Raw genomic sequence first — 20,593 nt, forward strand, 5'->3', positions numbered from 1 at the left:
GCTCAATATCAGAAAAGCAAACAAACCAATCAAAAAAATGGTTAGAAGACTTAAACCCACATATCTCCAAAGAAAACATACAGATAACCAATAAACACATGAAAAGATGCTCAACATTGCTCATTATTTGAGAAATACAAATCAAAGCTACAATGAGGTATCATCCCACATCTGTCAGAATGGCCATCATCAAAAATCTATTAACACAAACAAATAATGCTAGAGAGGATGTGGAGAAAAGGGAACCCTCCTGCACTTTTGGTGGGAAGGTAAACTGATATGGCCGTTATGGAAAACATTATGGAGATTCCTTAAAAAATTAGGAATAAATCTACCATATGACTCAGCAATCCCAGTACTAGTCATATCCCCTGAGAAAACCACAATTCTAAAAGACACATGTGCCCCAATGTTAATTGCAGCAATATTTACAATAGCTAGGACATGGAAGCAACCTAGATGTCCATAGACAGATGAATAGATAAAGGAGCTGTGGCACATTTATACAATGAAACATTACTTGGATACAGAAAGGAACAAATTTGAGTCAGTTGTAGTGAGGTGAATGTGAACCTAGAGCCTCTTATAGAGTGAAGTAAGTCAGAAAGAGAAAGACAAGTATCTTATCTTTGTCATAACACGTTGTTTGTATTAACGTGTGTATATATATGGACTCTAGAAAAATGGTACTGATGAACCTAGCAGAGAACCTATTTGTGGATACAGCAAGTGAAGGTGAAGGTGGGGATGAATTGAGAAAGTAGCATTGACATATATACATTATCATGTGTAAAATAGTGGGAGGTTGCTAAACAACATAGGGATCCCAGCCTGGTGCTGTATGATGTCCTAGAGGGGTAGGATTCGGGTGAGGGGAGGGAGGTTCAGGAGGGAAGGGATATATATATATATATAATTAGGACTGATTCACACTGCTGTATGGCTGGAACCAACACAAAATTATGATGCAATTTTCAACCAATTAAAAAATAAAATTTAAAAAAAATAATAATAATAATAAATGGAATACTATGAAACAAGCAAAAAAATGAGTGAAACTGACTCTATAAAAAAAAAAGATCAACATGGAAACTTCTTTGAGATCTTATTGAAAAATAAACAGCAAAATGCATAATAGTGTGTAAGGTAAGATGCTTTTGATATTTAAAAGAGGAGAAATAAGAACCTAAATTTAAATTTGTTACTGTACACATAAAGTAACTAGAAAAATTTATAAGAAACTAAATACAGTAGTTGCTAGTAAGAGCTGAGCACAGGGACTGGGAATATGGGGTACAGGAGTGGCAGAATTTCTCACTGTTTTTCTTTCTGTTTTTATTTTTTTTTAACTTTTATTGAAGTATATAATTGATTTGCAATATTGTGTTAATTTCTTCTACACAGCAAAGTGACTCAGTCATACATATATGTGTGTGCATAAGTTGTTTCAATCGTGTCCAACTCTTTGTGACCCCATGGACTGTAGCTCACCAGGCACCTCTGTCCATGGAATTCTCTAGGCAAGAATACTGGAGTGGATTGCCATGCCCTCCGTCAGAGGATCTTCCCAACCCAGGGACGGAACCCAAGTCTCTTACATCTCCTGCATTGGCAGATGGGTTCCTCACCACTAACCCCACTTGGGAAGCCAAATACATATATATATATAGTCTTGTTTAATATTCTTTTCCATTATGGCATATCACACGGTAGTGAATATAGTTCCCTGTGCTGTACCGTAGGACCTTGTGTTATCCATCCTATATAAAATAGTTTGTTTCTTTATAACCATGCAAATATATAATTTTTTCAAAAGCAGCACTTTCAAATCAAAGAAAAATTAGACAAGCCCCCTGTTTGATTCTGAAGATGCTAACAGGTCTCTGTTTTAGCATGAAAGTTAAGATTTTCAGGTTAATATGCAGCTGCCCAGAGTCTTCAAACACTCACTCGTCCTTCTTTCCTTCATTCACTCAACAATTGTTTACTTACAATCTACTGTGTCGGAGGTGCTATACTAGGCCCTGGAGATGCATGAGAACAGGGCCCACTAGATCTCTACTTCAGGAAATCTCATTCTCATCTGGGGTCTCTTCCATTTGGGGTCAGGGCAAAGGGTCCCCAGTTAGCATAAAAAGACTCTAGGACCCATATCAACAAGTGTTGCTTCATTATGATATCCTCTCAAGTGCAAGCTTATTAAATCTCCATTGGTACAGAGTTCAAAAATTCAATATCCTTGATTTTTATGAGCAAACAAGATATATACAGGCTGGAGGCATTTTTGGTTTCTCTCAACAGCACCTTTTTTTTAAGTTCCATAATATCTTTTATTGTGTATAATACAATATAATTTGAAACTCTATTCCAAAAATGGGCCTTGCTTATAACTTATCTAGGGTTGTAATCATTTCCTGTGATTTACGTTGATGGCTTTTTATTAATGCTCTAGTATTATACCACATATCACTACATTCCTTTCCTTTCTGTTTTATTTTCTTCTTAGTTTTATTAGTTTACATTCCATTTTGATTAATTTTTCAAGCCAAATATCTGTTTCTGGGTGTTCATACCAATGCCTTGAACAGCAGTCCCTTCTTTTTTCTTTTCTCCTACTCCAATTCAGGCAGATAAGAGCTGATGATGGTAAAGCTCATTCAAGCTCAGTGTGTGTTTGTGCATGAATGTGTGTGCATCTGTATTTGCATCAGCATAGTTCAGAACTGAGCCCATTTGGTTAGTGATACAAAGCAGTGCCTTCACGGCTGTCCAATAGAAATCTCTGAGATGACTGGAAGGTTTCTGGTGGTCCTGTTCAGTACGGCAGCTGGTAGCCACGTATGGCTATTGAGAACTTCCAGTGTGACTAGAGCAACTGAGAAATTGTATTTTTAGTTTGATTTTATTTAAATTAATTGGAATGTGAAAAGCTGGCCGGAGAGAAATAAAATGTGAATGCAAGGTATAAGGCCCCAAAGAGAGTAGCCAGCCATCCAAATTGCAGCCGCAAACAGCAGAATCAAACCATCAATCCTAAAGAAAATCAATCCTGAATATTCATTGAAAGGACTGATGCTGAAGCTGAAACTCCAATACTTTGGTCATCTGATTCAAAGAACTGGTTCCTTGGAAAAGACCCTGATGCTGGGAAAGATTGAAGGCAGGAGGAGAAGGGAACGACAGAGGATGAGATGGTTGGATGGCATCACTGACTTGATGGACATGAGTTTGAGCAAGCTCTGGGAGTTGGTAATGGACAGGGAAGCCTGGAGTGCTATGGTTCATGGAGTCACAAAGAGTCGGACACAACTGAGCAACTGAACTGACTGAACTGACAGCAGAAAGGCCCCATGATGGGAATCTCTGAGTCTTGGGTATGCCAATCAGATGGTGAAGGCTTTTCGCTTTCTAAGGAATAGTCCCCACGGATTAGAGATGGTTTCCAGGTAATTACTGAGATAAAATGGAACGCAATGCCTTCTTCTCACACTCAATCATAAAACAGAAGTCAGCAAACATCAAAGAGATTTGGTTAAAACTCTAGGCAAGTTCACTAGTGTTCAAGGCTGAATTCTAGTCCTTGGTACACATCAGGAACGTGGGAGAAAATACCATTTTGTGGACGACTGAGCACCTCAGTCTGTGTTTGGGGGAAGACGGACACCCAAGGGACATCAGGAATGCTAGCGTTAGGAAAGTCAACTAATTTTAGACCTCACTCACTGGTGGGAATGGGTTCATATCACATAGCCCAACTGAGCAGGATTAGCTCAAGACTTGAAGGTAGTTGTGCCATTGGATAAAGAGTTTTCAGTATCTGCAGGTAAATGGCCTCAGATAAGCAGAAACTTACAAGCGATAAGTCTATCCAGTTCAATTTCCTTCTATACCTATGTATGCGTGCTCAGTCATGTCTGACTCTTTGAGACCCCACGAATGGTAGCCTGCCAGCCTTCTCTGTCTGTAAAATTTTCCAGGCAAAAATACTGGAGTGGGTTGCCATTTCCTACTCCAGGGGATCCTTCCTACTCAGGGATCGAGCCCGAGTCTCCTGTGTCTCCTGAGTTGACAAGCAGATCCTTTACCACTATGCCGCCTGGGAAGTCCTCAGTCTCCTTCATGAGTGTGTGTGTGCTAAGTCGCTTCATTCACACCTGACTCTTTGTGACCTTATGGGCCATAGGCCACCAGGCTCCTCTGTCCAAAGGATTCTCCAAGCAAGAATACTGGAGTGGGTTTTCATGCCCTCCTCCAGGGGATCTTCCCAGCCCAGGGATCTAACCCATGTCTCTTATGTCTCCTGCATTGGCAGGCAGGTTCTTTACCACTAGCACCACCTGGGAAGCCCCCAGTCTCCTTCATTTGTTCCTTATTAGCTACATTATTGGTGTATATATCCCACCTGAATATTCAATGCTCTCCACAATACGGAGCCCACCACTGTGCTCAACCTCTGTCTCCACAAGTCCCCCCACTTCTATGCTCCGACCAAACTTGGCTGTGCTTACTTCCTTAACCACTCCCCAGCCTCACCCATCCATGCCCTCACTTAAGCTATTGCTGGAAATGCTCTCCTTCAGCATCTCCCTCTGTCAAAACCCCATCTCCTCTCATGGTTTATTTCAGGGCTTCCCTGGTGACTCAGATGGTAAAGAATCTGTGTGCAGTGCAAGAGACCCAGGTTCGATCCCTGAGTTGGGAAGATCTCCTGGAGAAGGGGATGGCAACCCACTCCAGAATTCTTGCCTGGAGAATTCCACAGAAGAGCCTGGCGGGCTACACAGTCCATGGTTTATTTCAGGCCACATATTTCCTAAAGTCCCTTCCCTGGAATCCACAACTGCATTGCTTACTTTCTCCTTGGAACCTGTGGCCCTGGGTTGATGCTTCTGTTTTGGCTCTTGTTTCTCTCCTCCGTATGCTGTTGGGCATTAATGAGTCTGTCTGATCTTATCTCTTAATCTGTGAACCCTTTGAGGATGGGGCTCACATTCTGTATGGCTGATCATGTTTGATCCATGGTTGATCTCCAGGAATTATTGTTTTTGAACTGGATCAGGATAGTTCTATACCTGGCAGACATTTCTGCTATAGTCACTAAAAAAAGAAATCTTTTGCCCCAAAAATGAGCATTTATCTGAAAAGTACATTATTGTGCCATGGAATATTTTTCAAATCAAAAGTGACACCATGGTGATCTAGAGGTCATATGTGGCCTCCATCCATACTTTGCTTGATACACCATGTTATTTTTTAATTGTCAACAACATTTAAATGTTGGAGAGTTTACATAAAAATCCATGTTTCTAGACTTCCTTGAAAGAAAGAATCCAATCTAAATTTGCCATTTTGTCAAGGTCCTGGCTTATCCCCTGCCTCAGATCTGCAGGGACTAGACTTTCTTATTTTTCTTTCGTCACATTGGATATTCATAGCACATGCACCTTTAATAATGACAATGATCCACCCATGTCATTGGTGAAGCTCATCTTGCCAATTTTTAAATCATACATATTCTGATGATTTTACTGGTTATTGTTTTGGCCTTTGACTTTCTGTATCACTCATCAAACTTCCAAGAGTGCAGCACATGCTCAGATAGAAATATGATTTAGGTAATTTTGAAGGACCGTAATGAAGGTGGCTGCATGTCTGTGGTCAACTTTCCTGCAGTTTTTAGACATGAGACAATTAGTCAAGGGACTGGGGATGGCAGCAGAAGTGGCAGACACTTGAAAAGGCGTAAAAAGAGTGATATCCCTGTGCTGTTGGATACTAACATTTCATTTCACATCCATAGCACCTTTTGTGTGAAGATTTCCAAGTAGATTTCAGGCAGTAATTGAGCCTCACAGCAGTTGATGAGAAGGGAAAGTATTTTGTTCAATTTCTGATAGAGGGAACTGAGGCACTGTTTGTTCACTACTGTAAGGACTTCTCTGTAAGAGGACTAACTGGTGGTTCAATTTAATTATCCTCATTTCAGGCCCCATCCCTAATCACTCATTCTTACTCTTTGGTTTCAAGGGTAATTTATGTTAGATCAATTTAGACTCCCTCTCAGAATTTAATCAATACCATCTGCATCTTGTAGGCTGTCCTTGGCTAAAGCTTAATCTTCAAAAAATGTAGGAACTAAAAGAGCATAAACAGGCAAAATGCAGAATCAGGTCATTCTCTGACTTAGAGGAAAATTTCAAAATTTTGATTTTCAAAATCCTCATCCTCCATTTTCAATATTCCTTTTGTCCTCTCTCCTCCACCTTCTCACACTAAACTAGCGTGATAGCAGCTGCTTATATTCAGCCTTTATTTTAATGTCGTCTTCTTGAAACATCTGAAGGGAGACTTCTAATTTTTTTGACCCATGAAAAGTGGACGTTTTTAAGAAAAGAAAGATCTTGTTAGCTAGATCAACACTTCAAGTGTCTAGCAAGTGCTTTCAGTTTAGAAAAGAACGAGGCTCTCGCTGCCTTTGACTGTTAAATCCATTACCCTAATCACACTTTAAATGAACCATTATGAGGCACTGATTTATATAATGTCTTTGCAAACACAGTATTTCTAGAGTGCAGTTATTCATGGCATTTTGAGTAGGATCTGGTCATTACGTGTTCTTTGTAATAATCATCAGTGCTCAAAATGACTTTTCTCGAAAGATTATCTTTCCAGGGCCACGTCCCTAACCAAATAACAAAAAACAAATGGAGAATGCAGGAATTAAACACTAAGTTGTCTGCTGCTTCACCAAGTTCACATGCTAACCTTTCACCTCTGGAAGGATGGGATTAAATACAACTCGGATAAAGGTCATTTAAGAGCTCTCTCCTATGTACTTTTGGAACAAGAGAAGAAAGTGAATACATGGATTTCTCACCCAGAAAATCTTGCTTCAGGAGAGAAAAATTACAATCAATATTTAGAGGTTATTACATGCCCCCACAGCAAGACCTTGATATTGGCAGATGATGGTTTTCTCTAAGCAGAATTTCTGAGTCTCCAAGTCAGCTACAAGGGAGCAAATCGGAATTGTACCAACTTAAGCCTGGGAAGATTATTCTCACTCCTTCCTTCCTGAGTGTGGACAAGGTTCATCCCCAGCCTCAGCCATTTCTGATTTGCCCCCTTGGAGCCTCTGCCAACCGCTCCTTCCCCAGTGCATCCCTTTTTATTACCATTCGATCATCAGCTTCTTGTGTCTGTCATCTCCTCTTGTAGCCAAGTGACCTGCCCTGGATCATTCCATGTTCTGTATTTTTCTAAATTACATTGTTCTCTGGAGTCTGTTGCCCAACTGAAAGAGTTACACAGTCTTTCTCTGGTAGTTACTTAAGCTATCAATCATTCTGTAACCACCTGTACTACCGTTAACCTTCTTCCTGTCTTCCAAATCAAAACCCATTTCTCACTTCCATATGTCAACACCAGCCACATGCATTGATTAAATGTCTTTCATTTGAAAGCACGCAGTCCTGTTACCCTTGCCTAGGTCTGAATGCCTACCATATGCTCCCTATGCAAGCCTAATTCTTCTGTTCTCTTCCTCTGGAAAGTCATTCTTCATTGTAATAAGTTGCCCAAAGTAAATGTATTCATCATCTTTTTCTCTGACAACCATGTTTCTCCACTACGGGAAATTAAACACTGCAACATATGGCCTGAGCAGCAAACTTTAGTGCTTGTTCACTCAATTGTTTTAACACATTGCCGCCTTCACATAATATTCTGTTTGCCACTAGCATGTCAGCCTTCCACTTGACATATGCATTAGACATGTTAATGGCAAGACAGAAACCAACCGAAGCTGACAGTATGACGAAAGAAGGGTAAGTGCCTATTAATTACTAAAATTCACTTTTTCCCACTATTTAGCAGGGGGAAAAAATAAATGACTGTCTCCAGAACATGCCACCACATTAGCCTGCTGTGGTGCCATCTGACGGCTTTTAAAACCCCAAGTACTAAGGAAGAGCTTTGTGTCTACTCAGCAAGGCCAATATAAATGACATGAAGCCTGCCAGTCTGCTCTCCCTGCTTCCCCAGCCAGCCACTTACACAACGGACAGGTCCTGGTGGCTGAGTGCTTTTTGTAGCCATCCAAATACCGCTAGTACCTGTTCCAGAATTCTTTCCTCTCTTACTTATGCATGTAACCTGCCCTGTAAGTATATCCTAAATCTATATTTTTACTGAAGATAGAACACACATTTCTTCTGGGACATTGCTTGAGAGATGAGATTAACTGTTTATGACTCTTTGAGGTTCTATTGTGAATCTACAGATGCTGAAGTCACCTTTCAGGTAAGACACTTTGATCTCAGAATTAATGAGAAGAAGTTACCATTTATTAAAAAGCAGGTTTTCCATTTTTAGATTTTTTTTTTATTACTACCCTTTCATTTTCAGGACATATGCTTAGGACATATGCATGTCCCTAAACAATTTTTAAAAAATGTTTAAAAGTGTAAACTTATTGAATTTTTTTTTTACATAAACAAATTAGAGCTATATTTGAGTCTTGGCTTTTACTCAATGCTGGAGGATCTCCAAGAGCCAGTGGGTTTCCTAGAATCTCTGTGATTAGTCTCTATGACATTTCCTGAGACCTCAGAAATCCATGGCTCCTGGGGCATTCCCCTATCAATAACTGTATCATCTTGAACTCACATATATAGTTCCAATAGTTATCCGGGGCTTAATTGAAAGAAACAATTTATGGATGTCCACCCATGACCCTGACCCTCTGAAAATATATCTTGAAACTCAGCTAGATGGCAGAGAGCTGTGTTTCAGGACCTCATCACAGTGTTTCTCTATAAAATTGCTTGTGCATTGACTTCAGTATCACCAGCCTACCCTGAGGGACGTTACCAGAAACACTCCTGTGGAACTCACTGTGTTTCCTATGAGAGCGTTGTCTAAGCTTATCAACTGCGTTACCCAGTGTCCTCTCAATAAGGACCTATGTGACATTTTTTTTTTCAGGCTATAGTACCAGGAATTCTTGAGCTATGGCTGAGACCTAGTTTTATCTTCCTGATTTAGAGAGCTTAGAGCATGTAAGTAGGAACTCATGCTATATTTTTGTACCCTAAATTCTTTGATGGGTATCCTTTTTTATGACTGCTCTTATTTTTCTATTACCCTGATTTTCTCAACTAGTTATTCTTAATTGAGTTGAACATTATAATATACACATGTATCTTGTCCAATGACATTATACACTTTCTAAATTAAGGTAAGTTATATTAATAAATGTGTAAATATATACCTAAAAACCAGGCTTCAGAAAGTATATATTTATAAATATTTATAGATGTATTTCTAAAAATACATTTCAAAATATACCATCCAACAGGAAAACATGTATCAGGTGTTGATGCTTACTGTGTTTACACAACACAACACCAGTAAGAGAATTGTATCTGTTCTATCGAGAAAATACGGTTCTTCTCATGGGGTAGGAAGCTGTAGGAGAAATAGAGGAATACACATTTACTATGCATTGACAGAACACACTCAAACAATTGCACATAGAAATATATTGAAGAGTTGAGAGAAAAAGTCCAGGAAAGTAACTTTTGACCATCTTGATCTACCAGTCTGCACATGACAATAATACTGTTAGTATTACCAAGGTAAATACTTACACATATCAAAGAGTTCTTTGTATTATCCAAATAGGTATTCATTCACTTCATAAACATGCATGGAGCAATGTGCTGGGCACAAGAGATACTGGGGATGAATGAATCACTGCTCACTGCAACAGGAAATAGAAAAGTGATAGGATATGCAGCATTTGACGTGACTGTGAGACGTTCAGGTAGATATGCACGTCTAACAGAACATTCTAGACACCATAGCTCAACCTCACCTTCTATAGTTACAACACAAATATTGGGTGGAACACATCCTTCTGGGTGAGGGACCTGTTCGTAGGGCAAAGTTGGATGCTAGCAATCACTCTCATGACAGCATTGACAGAATGGCTGAATTAATTCACAAATGGCATTCCTGTGTACACAACAACAATACTAATACTATCAAAGAGTGGAAACCATTCCTGGCATTATTTTCTTCCCTTTTTGTCTAGAACTACAAAGTATCTTTAAAGTAAGTCGCCAAGTGATTTTTTTTTTCTGATATTGTCATCACATGTGCCTAAGAGAACAGAGAAATTTGTACCGATCCGTGAGAAAGGTTAAAATTTGGACTTTTTTTTGAAAATCATGACTCCAATATTATCTGTTTGGATTAAAGTACACTCTAGGGTTTCCAGGTTAGCATTTGAGGTGAAAGGTTTTTTTTTTTGTTTACTTCCATATTTACGAGGAACCCTAGGAAGAAAGTAGCCCACAAAATTAAGTAAGTTGAAAGATCAAAGTTATTCAGTTGAATTGCACCTGAAGCAAGATGACAGTAAATAGAGTCTTCAAACACAGTCTCTATATGACACACCAATTAGGAGGCTGTCAAACTACACTTTGATGGATCAAGAGAGGCCCTGATAACAAACATTGTCATAATTCAATTTCGAGACCACACAGCTCTGGGACTTTTTTGAGAGGTCTGACAGGAGTCCATTTGGTTTGCTCTTCTGCTTTGTATAATATACAGTATGGTGAAATCTTGGCACAGTAACCCAGTGGATACAAAGTGGATTTCTAAGTCAGGAGGCTTCAAATATCTTCCCATTACAAGGATGACATACTGGATCTCCTAAAGACAGAGCACTTAAGATCTTAGTGTCTTAATTCTTCCTTTTTTTTTTCTTTTTTCTAAAAGTATAATTGAGTTACAATACTTGTGTTAGTTTCAGGTGTGTAGCAAAGTGATTTGATGATATATACATATTTCTGTTTATACATATATTTTTTATTTTAAATTCTTTTCCATTATAGATTATTAAAGATAATGAATATTATTCCCTGTGCTTTAGTGTTTCAATTCTTCTTGCCACAAAGTGTGATAAATAATGGGGAAATTAGTAGGATGTTTATTCTCAAACCAAATTATTTCTGCTGGAGTTTCTTGTTTCTGTTACATTTATCTGGTTTTGGAAATCCAGTTTCACCATTATATTCTTAAAATTGATCAGAAGTGGAGACAGTAGCCTAACATCAGACTCATCCATTAAAAATGTTTCCTCATTGTTTCTTTTCTTTGTACCACCTTGACCTATACCTTTTGTAGTAGACATTCCTACCACTCACCAAGGTTTACAATTTTCCTCTCCTCTGAGAACATCATGAGGCTTATTTGGGCCGGCGGATGTGAACTTAAGAATAGTACTTGATGTCTTGTTGTTGTTCAGTCCCTAAGTTGTGTCCAGCTCTCTGTGACCCCATGGACTTTAGCACACCAAGACTCCCTGTCCTTCATTATTTCCTAGAGTTTGCTCAAACTCATCTTCATTGACTTGATGATGGCATCCAACCATCTCATCCTCTGTCACCCTATTTTCCTCCTGCCGTCAATCTTTCCCAGTATCAGAGTTTTTTCCAATGAGTCAGCTGTTTGCATCGAGTGACAAAGTATTGGAGCCTCAGTTTCAGCATCAGTTCTTCCAACGAATATTCAGAATTGATTTCTTTAGGATTGACTGATTTGATCTCCTTGCTGTCCAACGGACTCTCAAGAGTCATCTCCAGTTTCACAGATCAAAAGCATCAATCTTCAGCATTCAGCCTTCTTTATGGTCCAACTCTCATACAAGTATGTGACTACTGGAAGATGGATCAGACAGTAAAGAATCTGCATACAGTGCAGGAGACCCAGGTTTGATCCCTGGGTCGGGAAGATCCCCTGGAGAAGGGAATGTCTACTCACTCCAGAATTCTTGCCTAGAAAATCCCATGGACAGAGGTGAGCTGGTGGGCTACAGTCCATGGGTTGCAAAGAGTTGGACACAATTGAGTGACTAACTTAATGTGTGAATTTGTGTAAAATTGTCTGTCTTCTCCTTTGTGACTATGTTGATAGGGAGCGGTCTTGAGAACAAAGGAGTCTGGAATACTGAGCCGTCACAGAAAGAAAACAGCTTCCTGGAGAGTTTCTCAGACCCAAAGCAGACTTTGCATGAGTAATAAACCTTCTTCTTAAGTCATTGCTCCATGTTAAGTCACTAAAAATGTCGGTGATGCTTGTTATCTCAGCATAAACTAGACTATCCTGGCTAATTTATTCTACTTCTTTCTATTACTGTGTCTTCTACTCGATTTCACACATGAGGCCCATGAAAGATTTAAATGTATTTCTTAAAATAAGGGAAAGAGAATATAGAAACCAGATTTGGGTTCTAGGCCTTAACGTGCATTTTACTGGTGGACTGAAGCATCAAGTCCTAGCACTGTTGTTTGAATCACATATTTGGAATGAAACAAGCTCCTGGACAAAGCCATTTATTGCTAATCACACCGCTGTCTGAATAAGATATTTACTCATTCAGATAGTCAACATATATTTAATAAGTAATCATGCCTGTCAAGGAGCTAAATCCTGACAATACAGGAGTGAACAAAATAAACAAGGGCTACACTTTCATGAAACTTCTGATCTAAGGGGGAGAAAAATATGCCTGTACATACACATATACATAAACACATAGTGAGTAAACAAATGTATTATTTTGGTTCTATAAAGAAAATAGACAGAAGGCAATATGAGAATAACTGTAGTGGAAAATACTAGGTTTTTCCTGAAGAAATGACATTAAAGCTGGGCCCTGAATAACAGAGAAGCCAGAAGTGCAAAAATTTGGGAGAAGAGGCTGAAAGCAGGAGAAACAACAAATATGGAAGCTCTGAGATGGGGAAAAGCTTGCCTGTTACAGAATCCAAAAAGAAAGCCAATGTGGCTATAGCACAGAATAAAGAAAGGAAGGTGGAAAGTGGTGTGATCAGAAGGGAGCAAAAGACCTCGAAGACTCAGTAAAGAGTCTTCATCTCACTCTTAACTGCAGTGGAAAATCGCTGGGGTCTTTTAAACAGGGAGGTGACTTGATATGACCTATACTTTTAAAAGATCACTCTAGTTACTCTGTATAAAGTAGATGCTGGAGGGAAAGAGTAAAAAAATGGAGTAAGTCATTGGGAGGGACTGAAATTGTCCAAGCAGTGGAAAGGAAGCAATGCAATATACGTGATTTGAGATGGACATCAAGCTTTCCAAACTGATCTCTACATTACAGTCTCCTGGGGTACAGATCATTTAGCATCTTCAAAACTCAGGTCACACCTCAGACCAATTAGATCACAATACTGAGGGTAGGACACAGCCCTCAAATTTTGGTGCGCCCCAGCACACCTATGTGCAGACAAGTTTAGGAACCACTGAAACTGAAATGCAGAAAGTGAAGTGTTAATGATACTGCCAATTTCATAAGCAGTTTGGGGGGGATGTTGGTGCTGTTAAATGAAATTGGAAAGACCTAATAAGGAATAGGTTTGGGATGGGAGCTGTTGGAATCAAAGGTTCAATTTGGGATATGGAAATTCTTGAGATGCCTGTTAGGCATTGTACTGTATACTTTGTATAAGTGAAGATCACACAGGCAAGGGAGAGGTCAAGGTTATAGTTTTGACTTCAACGTATGTAGACATTAGTATGTAGACAAGGTATGTAGACATTAGTATAGAGAGAGCACTGGAGCCATGAAATAAGATGAAACTACCTAGTGAGTATAGCCTGAGAAAAGAGAAGGAGGGGACTCTAAGGATTTAGAATTTGTCACGACCTGCTGTCTGAATCTGCTGGTCTCTTTCAATTTGCCTCGACCCCTTGACTGCAAAGAGGGTGATTTCCTTTCTGCAACCCACAGGTGGGCTCCGCACTACCTCTTTCTTTAACCTGGCTACTGAATCTGGTTCTCAAGATAACCCTTTCCTCTGTTTTCTGACTCCCTCTAATTAGCGTCTTGAGATATCCCGAGGTCTGAATCAGCAACTTCCTCCCTAAGGAGACCATAACTCTGCTTCACAATGTCCTATATGAAGTGCTGATGAGAACATCCAATGCCGATCACTCTGCTGGGCAAGTGAAGAGTGAATAAGCCTGACCTCCCCCAAGCTCTGCCAGCCTCCTAGTATATCACGGCTGCCTCTGTTTCAGCACATCTATGTGCAGATGATTTTAAGACTCAGGAAACCATGTTGTCCCTGCTTCTTTGTGCTAAGCTCCTATATCTAACTTATTTCTCTAGTTTCTATAGGGTCAAGTTAACGCTGACATTTTATCACTTTGAATCAATGAAGTCTCAGCATTTGACTCTCTTTTCTTAGTTTTCCTAAGAAGCTGCTATCCCAATAGCTCTCAGCTCAGCTACAACCGCAGAGCCTGCCGTGGGGACCCACACCTGCCCTGTTTCCATTTTCCACTCATTGAATTCAGCTTAGCAGCTGCATCCATTTCCCAACTTTAAACTAATGAGTCCATCAGCTATGGTTTTCCCCAGGGCAGCTTTCCAAGGTTACCTTATTACAACACAATATCTTTAATCATATTTAATCATACATTGAGACGGAAAAACAAATAACTCCCATCTGACTATAATGGGATCTCTTTCCATATTATGTGTAGCTGTTTAAAGGTCTTCTTCGAAAAGCAATATACAAAGTGTCTCTAGTAGCTTGAGTAATAGTAGAATTATGATATGTAAGTGTTCAGGGACCTTAGAGGTAGATCAAGAAGTTATTGATTTTCTCTAATTGGATGAATGAGCTAATAATCTATACCCTTGAGATCATATTGAGGATCAGATTTTCTACTACAAAAAGTCTGGCTTGTTTGAGAGTCACTTCAGCTTTTGGGTAGGGAGAGAAAAGGGAAGAAAGTGAACAGAATTTTTGTTTAAAAAATTCAATCAGTGGGAAAGGTTAATGAATTTACTTTACCATTTTTCTTTTGGAAACAATCCTTCTCAGGATGTGAAAGTAAGAGAGGCCTTTTGAGGACATATGGAGACCTTTGCAGTTTTCCAGCCAAAAGTCTCTACAATCCTCTTCGGTTATAGAACAAATCCCAGTGTGATCCAAATAATCTAAACCTGATTTTTACAATTCCACATCCACAGCGGAGGTGGAAGGTTTAGAAGCCTTGTCGGTACACTGGCTTTCCCAAGCCTGGCCTATGGATCAGAGCACATGGAGATTAACAACACATGTTCTCCATCAGCAGAATCATGCTGCCGAGATGCCTGGCCCTCATCACAAGAGATCTGGTTAATAAAAACTGGTGTGATCAAAATAAACAGTAAAGCGATATTTTGTTTTCCAGCCCAGCCTTTCAATCTGGATGTGGGAGAGAGCATCCAGAGGGCTCTTTCTCCACGAAACACACATGCAAAACTTTCATTAGTGTCAATGAGACAAACACGTGTACAGGAAGACGCCGAGACCCCACAGTGAGACGTACTAGAGCACAGTTGTGGAAACTTGGGAACTGAGAACGTGGGGCTAGTCTGATAGCTCTGGACTTGGGGGAAATAATGAAACCAAGATTGCTTTGCAGGGCTCTTTTATACGCTATCCACGTGCGTGTACTTACATGACAAATGCAGGGGAAGACCCACATATAAAATAGAAAGGAAAAAATGAATGTGCACTGAGGGGAAAAAAGAGAGTGTGTGTGTGGTGTTTGTTCTCATACACTGCAGGGTCATAAGTTTATCATATGGACAAAAAGTAAACACAGCAATTAACATGTTCTAATCCAAATATCTTGGATTTGACCAAGCAGAGGTGTTCCTTGCAAGGCTCATTTACCCATTCCAGGAGGGGTAGGTTGGAATACAGGATGCACTTTAGATTCTACCCAAGGTGGGCCCATGGATCCCTGGGTCAAGATTAGATCGCGTGAGTGACAGCCACTGAAAATGGCTGTAGCCTGGAGGAGCCCTTCCCTTCTTGTCTCTAAGCATGCTGTGCATGCGTGCCTTGTAAACCCATGGACTATAGCCCACCAGGCTCCTCTGTCCATGGGATTTCCCAGGCAAGAATACTGGAGTAGGTAGCCATTCCCTTCTCCAGGGATCTTCCTGGCCCAGGATTGAACCTTAGTCTGCATTGCAGGCAGATTTTTTTACCGTCTGAGCCACCAGGGAAGTCTTCTAAGAATGGCAGGCTTTGCAAAGTAACATTTTCTTTTGTGCTTTCTCTACACGATGTTAACCAATAAGGCTACTAAAAATTGGAGGGTCATGCTGTTATTTTCAAATCAGAAAACACTGGTGCTCTATCAAGGAAAAGAAAAAGCAGCTCCTGTTTGGAGGATGATGAGCACAGACCTGTGTTATGGGAGGTCCTGGCACGTGGCAGGGTGCAGTTACTCAGCTGATGACAGGCATCCTTACAAGTCTGCAGCCCCAAGTTGCAGAAAGTACCCTTCTGCAAATATAAGCAGTCTGCCGTATTGAGGACTATAAGTGACCTTTTGGAAATGCCTTTAATTCTGAGCTCAATGATCAATCTTGACACAATTCAAGAAAATAATATAGTTTTAAAGTTACACAGATGTGCCCAACAGTTACTTTCTGTTTCCATGTCATGAAATGTATTCTGACAGGGACAGGCAGGAGCTGACTCAACAACGTGCTGTGCATAGTCACTCAGTCGTGTCCAACTCTCTGCAACCCCATGGACTGTAGCCCGCAAGGCTCCTCTGCCCACAGGGGTCTCCAGGCAAGAATACTGGAGTGGACTGTCATTCCCTTCTCCAGTGGATCTTCCCAACCCAGGGATCAAACCAGTGTCTCTAAAAAAAAAAAAAATAAAAAAATAAAAAAAATTAAAAAAATAAAAAAAAACCAGTGTCTCTTACACCTAACCTGCATTTGCAGGCGGGTTCTTTACCACCAGCGCCACGTGGGAAGTCTCAATAATGGTGTTCTCTAATTTGGTAAAGTTGGCAGTTATTTAAAGGAAGCATCCCATCAGCTCGTCTTTGTGGTCACATGGGGAGGAGACGGGAAAAGAAATATCAATAATGCAACTGTTACCATTTCTACTGGAAAAGGGAATACCCACTACAGTATTCTTGCCTGGAGAATTCCATGGACAGAGGAGCCTGGCGGGCCCCAGTCCATGGGGTTGCAAAGAATCGGACAGGACTGAATGACTGACACTTTCACGGCACTTCGTGCATGCCAGGCACTCAGCTAAGGTGACAGACATCACCTCAACCCATCCTTACAGACCCACCCGTGAGGCAAGTGATTGATCACTAACAGATGAGGAGAGTGAGGTTTAAGGAGGCTTTGAGCAACTTGCCCTAGAGGGCACAGCTAAGGAGTGCCAGATTTCGACCCAGCTGTTCATCCACAAACCTATGTCTTTCAATCCTACTCTGCCGGTTCTCCAATAGAGGAAAGATTCTTTCTTTGCTTGAAAGGAGAGAAAATAAATTAGGTCCTAGGAAGCATTAGCAGAATGCTAAATTCCCACACCAGGAAGAGATCCTTTTGCTTTCCTCAGTATTACTCATTCTCCTTAATAATGGGTTACACCCTGATTAAGTTGAAAGTCCTAAATAATTGAAAATATGATAAATCAAAAATACATTCAATACACCGAACTCACCGAACACCATAGCTTAGCCTAGCTTGCCTTAAACCATGCTCAGAACACTTGTATCAGCCTGCAATTGGTGAATCATCTAACATAACGCCTACTTTATAGTAGAGTATTGAATAAGCCCATGCAATGTATTGAAGACTGTGCTGAAAGTGAAAAACTGATGGTTGTCTGGGTACAGAGTGGTTCTAAGTGGATCGGTTGTTTACCCGCGGGATCCTGCGGCTGTTGCCACTGCCCAGGATCACAAGACAGTATATGATTATATCATATGCTGCATATTACAAGTCTGGGGGGGAAAAAATCAAAATTCCAAGTATGGTTTCTACTGAATGTGTATTGCTTTTGCACCATTTTGAAGTCAGACCGCTTAAGTTGGGGACCCTCTGTGGTCATCATGGCAGGTGCTGTGCTCCACCCATAATCCCTCAGGCCTCCTTCCATTACAAGCATACAAGTTGCTGCCAATACCTGTAACATCCCAGCTGCCAACTCCTGCAACTCTTTGTCTGAAGGATGCCCTTAGGTCAAGGGCGCCTGCTTTGTTTCCACGGACAGCATGAAGTTTTTGGAAATGCATGTCCTCAGTAGGATAACCCTTAACCAATGACTGATGGGTCTGAAGATACCCGTAGCCAGCTGGCCAGTCCCTGATAAAACACCAGGGTGTGATCTACACTGATCCAGACCCATTGCTGGATTGAGCCACAGTCACCCTGTGAAACTTTCATCACTGGTACACCCTTGTTTATCCTCCTTTCCTTCCAAGTCCCACTCCCCTTGTCTCCTGAATTCCTCCATGTGTAACTGAAGTATGCAGAGAAGTTTGTTATTGTTTAGTTGCTAAGTCATGTCAGATTTTTGTGACCCCCATGGACTTAAACCGCCAGCCTCCTCTGTCCATGAGAATTCCCAGGCAAAAATACTGGAGAGGGTTGCCATTTCCTTCTCCAGGGGAATCATCCTGACCCAAGGTTCGACCTGTATCTCCTGCATTGCAGGCCAACTCTTTGCCACCGAGCCAGCAGGGAAGCTGGGAGAAGTAAGGAAAAGAACTAACAGATGACTTAAACCTTATCTTAGTTGAAAATGGTTGCTATTATCATAAGTATGCTATTTTTTTTTTTATTATTTCAGTCTCAAAAGACTACCAATCAAAATAAATGAAGTAGTTGGAAAGAAAATCACAGCTAGATATAGAGAAGATTTCCTGATTACAAAGGTGACTGAACACTGAAACTGTCTCTCCCATCCTTAAAGATATTTCCAGAGGGAATGGACAGCTCCCTAGATTGCTAGAGAGCAATTTTATATCACAATTGAGAGAATGAGTTGTGCTCTCCTATGGACCTGGGTTTGAGTCCATGAGCTGCTCCCTGTATCTCAGTTTCTTAACCTATAAAGTGGGAGTAAAATGAGACATCTCACCTCATTGTTGTGAAGACTGGGTGAGATTTAATGCACTTAGGTTGATAAGCATAACAAGGAATCCATAAGTGGTAGCCATTATTACTGATTTTTATATTTCTAGATGCGGAATGGCCCCTTGAAGTTGTTTCAAGTCTATAGTTTTATGCCCTTTCCCATCCTTCCCAAAGCTTGACTCTGGAAGTAGAATACCAGGTTCATCCCCATGAAAGTATGAAAGTATTAGCTGCTCAGGTGTGTCTGACTCTTTGAGACCCCAAAGACTGTAGCCCACCAGCCTCCTCTGTCCTTGGGGTTCTCCAGGCAAGAATACTAGAGTGGGTTGTCATTCCCTTCTCTAGTGTATCTTACTTCTCTAGGGTTATCTTCCCAACCCAACCCAGGGGTCTCCTGCATTGCAGGCAGATTCCTTACTGTCTGAGCCATCATCCCTACTGGGAAGAAAAAGAACCCAGGAGAGCTTGTGAAAGATGCAGCACCATCACGTCCCAGGAAGAGTGAAGGATTCTAAAGGTGAGGGCGTCACCAAAGGCAATTGCCAGCTATTGTTCAAGAGAGAGCATTGCCCTAGCTGCTCACCACTTGCAAAAAATCAATTCTCACAAAAGTTAGTAGAAAGGAAAGCTGTCTGTAGTCAGGATGCCAGCAATCTGGGGAGATGGTGGACTCAGTGTCCCCTAGAAATCATCTCCCAAGATTCTGCTCAACCATGAAAGCTTTTAAAGGAAAACTAGGAATTAATCTCAGTTAGTCATTGAGATGGGGGTCAGAGCCATCACCATTCCCCCACTAAGTACAGATTTGTCAACTTCTTGTGCGTTTGTTCATGAGATTACTGGAGGGGAAGCTAGGGAAGAGAGCTGGTCATCTGTTAATTACTTATTCATTTCTACTTCTTTGATCTGTGGAAAGAACCAAGAGAGGAGGCGAGGTGTTGTGTGATCAAAAGATTTGAAAGATATGTTAGAGCCAAAAATAGTAGAGTATAGGGGTGCCTGGTTTAAGGTTGGTGGCAAGACAGAGGGGCCTCCTGCAGAGAGCTCTTTTCCTGCCAAAAGCTGATTACACCTTTCAACAATTTCATAAAATAAGATTCATTTACTGAGCTTTTACTATGTGCAAAGCATTGTGCCAACCATTTTCTTTACACTTCCTTATCTCATCCTCACGATAGTCATGGAAGTAGTCATCATCCCCTTTCATAGAGGAGAACACAAGCTCAGAAAAGTTAAACAACATTCTCAAGACCAAGTAGTGGGGCCAGACCCAGACCCAGAACTCCATGACTCCAAACTTCCTTACACTTCATTCCTTGTGGAATTTCAGAGGATGCATCGCCAGTAAATTGTAGTTCCTCTGCCCCATAAGAGCTGGTGTTGGGATGATGGACTATAATCATGTCAGTGTATGAATATGTACTTCACCTTGAAGAGTAACAGTTATTCAAAACAGAAGAGTCAACTTCAAAAGGTCACTGAAGCCAAGAGATAATTTCTACCCAAGAATGGGCTTCTAAAACCCAAGTGGTCCCCTACCTTATCGTCACAACCCTTAATCTTAAAAGAGTCAACCTCAACTGGCAAAACAAAAAAGCT

General features: G+C 40.7%; 1 long non-coding RNA gene across 1 annotated transcript; it reads right to left on the reverse strand.

The window, feature by feature from the left end:
- Positions 1–1,652: 1,652 nt before the first annotated feature.
- On the reverse strand, positions 1,653–20,296 carry LOC122698953. Its single transcript, XR_006342463.1, has 3 exons — positions 20,286–20,296; positions 6,758–6,765; positions 1,653–1,780 (listed from the first exon to the last, which is right to left on the reverse strand). It is a non-coding gene; the product is annotated as an uncharacterized LOC122698953 (long non-coding RNA).
- Between the last annotated feature and the right edge of the window lie 297 nt (positions 20,297–20,593).

Source organism: Cervus elaphus, chromosome 8 (genome assembly GCF_910594005.1).
Source record: "Cervus elaphus chromosome 8, mCerEla1.1, whole genome shotgun sequence".
NCBI lineage: Eukaryota > Metazoa > Chordata > Mammalia > Artiodactyla > Cervidae > Cervus > Cervus elaphus.